The sequence below is a fragment of the Aplysia californica genome, unplaced genomic scaffold, assembly GCF_000002075.1.
Source record: "Aplysia californica isolate F4 #8 unplaced genomic scaffold, AplCal3.0 scaffold00105, whole genome shotgun sequence".
In the NCBI taxonomy this organism is placed as follows: Eukaryota; Metazoa; Mollusca; class Gastropoda; order Aplysiida; family Aplysiidae; genus Aplysia; species Aplysia californica.
The window spans coordinates 1,032,369-1,035,806 of NW_004797375.1; the positions used below are offsets into that span (position 1 = coordinate 1,032,369).

At 41.6% G+C, this 3,438-nt stretch overlaps 1 protein-coding gene across 1 annotated transcript in view; it reads left to right on the forward strand.

Moving 5' to 3' along the window:
- Window positions 1-600: 600 nt before the first annotated feature.
- The window catches only part of LOC100533535 (inhibitor of apoptosis), a gene marked incomplete at its 3' end in the record, with an annotated part of 41,749 nt that continues 38,911 nt past the window's right edge, over window positions 601-3,438 (forward strand). Inside the window, 1 exon segment of the mRNA XM_005095504.3 lies at window positions 601-779.

Consider the following 3,438-nt stretch of genomic DNA (forward strand, 5'->3'; position numbering starts at 1 on the left):
AGTTTTTATTCTCTCTCTCTCTCTCTCTCTCTCTCTCTCTCTCTCTCTCTCTCTCTCTCTCTCTCTCTCTCTCTCTCTCTCTCTATCTATCTATCTATCTCTCTCTCTCTCTCTTTCTCTCTCTCTCTCTATTTAAAAAAGTATATAGATCTAGATCTAGATCTAGGGCCTAAAGAAAAATCATGTTTTGAGAAAAAGGCAGATAAAGAAAATTAAATTGACTTTGAGGAAATGGTGGGGATAAACATGTTCGGTATGGGAATAAATATAAGGTTTTTGGGGGTTCTTTTGCCATGGGAAGCTAAAGTTGGGACCACCGCATATCCAAGTAGCCTAGGATAGTACCAATGCCTATCTAGAAATCTAGATCTAGGCTAGATCTAATCTAGATCTACAACTCGGTAAATTTATAGAAACCCTCCCGTCTAATAAAGGGTATTATTTTGTAGCTTTTTTCTTAGTTTTTTAGGGCCCTGAACACGGTTTTGGCATTGAAAAACGTCGCAAATTGTTAGTTTAGATGTTACGGCAAATTACAAACAACTCAAATTCGAATCGGGACTTTGGGGGTGTAGTCGTGTAGCCTCCCCTCCCTTAACCCCGGAAGTGGACTCAGGACTGGTCAGTCATAAACATTGGATGGAATTGGAAACATTCTTAGTGGCAGTGCAATGAATCTGTTCCTCTCACACAAGGATGTTAATAAATGTTTGGAAATTATCACCAAAGGGCTTTTGAGTAAAAGCTGACGGTACTGACTGTAGATCTACTTCTGTACTGTAAGTATATGATGGAATAACAGTGCCCTGGCAATTGTGGCTAGCGAATCTGACATGTCTCTAACTTCAAATTTCGGTCGATGCTAATAAAACGTAAAGTCCAGATTCTAGATCTACACTCTAGTCTAGAATCTAGATATTAGATCTAGATCTAGATCTAGATCTACCACCCTGAAACCCCCCACCTGGGTGAAAACCCCCTACTCTTGGGGCCAAAACCCGCAAATAAATAATAATTGCGGGGAAGTGGCTATATTCTCATCCGGGGTGAGAATAGAAAAATGATCTACCTCTCACCCCGGGTGAGACTTGCCAGCGTAGGCTATTCTCACCCGGTGCGAAACAAGACCTGCTTTTCCTCATTTTGGAATACTGTCTATCGGTGTGGATGATCAAATTGATAAAAGCCAAGAAAAAATTACGTTATAGCACAAAAGTAAGCTAATTTGATCGTCTTCAAAGATGCTATACTATGGCTATTTCACTGTTCGAATCGAGCCGAACTACGCGGGTTGCCATTTTGTTTTGCCAGGAAGTTCTCGCAAGATCTACTCCTTCCCTCTCTCTCTCTCTCTGTCTCATTCTGAATACTGTCTATCGGTGTGGACGATCAAATTGACCAAAACAAAGTTTAAAAATGATGTTAAAACACAAAAGTAAATTAATTTGGTTGTCTACAAAGATGCTACGGCTATTTAACTTTTCGAATCGAGCAGAACTACGCGGGTCGCCATTTTGTTTTGACCGGAAGTTCTCACGCTACTCCTCTCTCTGTCTCTTTCTCTCTCTCTCTCTCCACTGCCCACATACAAAATTTACGCTTTTAGTAGGCTACAACAGTTGTAATGGAACGTTTGTTCACGGCACAGAATTCTACAATTTTTCTGTTATCACTGTGTAGAATTCTGTGGTTTAGGGTGAACGCAAAATTTGTTGGCCTAGATCTAGGCTATAACAGTGAACGCGCACCGGGTGAGAATAGCCAAAAGACTAGCCTGCACTATTCTCATCCCGGGTGAGAATAGAGGTGGCCTAATTGCGGGGTGGGAACTACCGAAAATGCGCCAATCTAATACGTGCCGTAAAGATAGCCTCGCAGTGAGTCCCAGGCTATTTTTACGGCGATCCTCGAAAAGCGACCCTAGATCTACTCCGCCTCTCATGTACGCGACATGCCTCAATGTATTAGATGTCTAGGCCTATAGTAGGGACCGTTCAAAATATAAACTTACACCTCAGAGTCAGAGGGGAAAGGGTGTCTTTGGCTTCATAATTATAGTCTTTATTCTGGACTTTTAAACAATTCAATGTTTTTATGTTTTTTACTAGGACCTTGATGTTGTGGGATTCTTTCAAATAATAAAATAGATTGCATTTTTTAAGTTTTTGTTTTTTGTTTTCTGATGTGCTCATATTATTACTGTCCATTTTTACGGGGAACAGCTCACCCCATGGGTGATTCTTTTTCCGATTCATATTTAGGAAAAAAAATTATATGGGCATAAGAAATAATGAAGAAAGTAAATTTTGATAAGTCCGAAAATATGAAAGTTGCCATGGAATGGAAACAGCACCAACATGCAAAACAAACAATTATTTTTAAAAACCGAAGGCTTCTCTACTCTCTAACAAAATTGCATGAAAATTCTCACAGAAGTGTCATATTTGGTTAACCTCCCCACCCAATCTTACACTTTTCTTACAGAAGCCAAAGACACCCTTTCCCCTCTGAGGTGTAAGTTTATATTTTGAACGGCTCCTACTATAGGCCTAGATCTAATACATTGAGGCATGTCGCGTACGTGAGAGGCGGAGTAGGGTCGCTTTTCGAGGATCGCCGTAAAAATAGCCTGGGACTCACTGGGAGGCTATCTTTACGGCACGCCGTAAAAATAGCCTGGGAGGCTATCTTTACGGCTCGCCGTAAAAATAGCCACTGCGAAAATTATATTCAGACTCTGAATTGAGTCCAGCATGACGTCCATTCCGACTGCCGACCCTTACTACTATATACAGTCGAACCTGCCCTGACGGCCACCTCTATAAGACGGCCACCTGTACAAACGGCCACTTTCCATTTCCCCCCTTGCGTTTTTTCTATATATAGTTTAACTGTGTAAAACGGGCACCTGTCCAACGCGGCCGCGGCCACAAAAATTTAACACACAACCCCTATAATACTAAGCAATAATACCTGTCTAAGACGGTCACCTTAGTGAATCCATTACGTTTTGTCATAAATTGTGCATTAGCCCCTGGCGTTGTGGGCGAGCCGTCATAATTACATCATAATTCAATCACCTGTCGTTGTTGTTAGGTAGTCCCTCCAACCGATCATGTTGCGTAGGCCCCTCCCACTGTTGACCAATAGCTACCAATTTTCAGCTGCAGGTGAGTTAGCGTGTGATCCCTCATAACCCATAAGCCCCGCCCAGAACTCATACACAAATCGTAAGTGAGATGAGTGGTTACTGTTTACCCAGTCTGTAACAAAGTAACAAAGGACGTCAACATGAACTTGCTACAGAAGCGTCCCTCGTTCTCTGAGTGGTGGCGACCCATGTGTTTGTTTTAACATGGCATTCGGTCTTCCTTGTCTGATACATTTCGTTTTATTGTCACCATTGTGCAAAATCAGCGACAAAATAAAAATTACAAA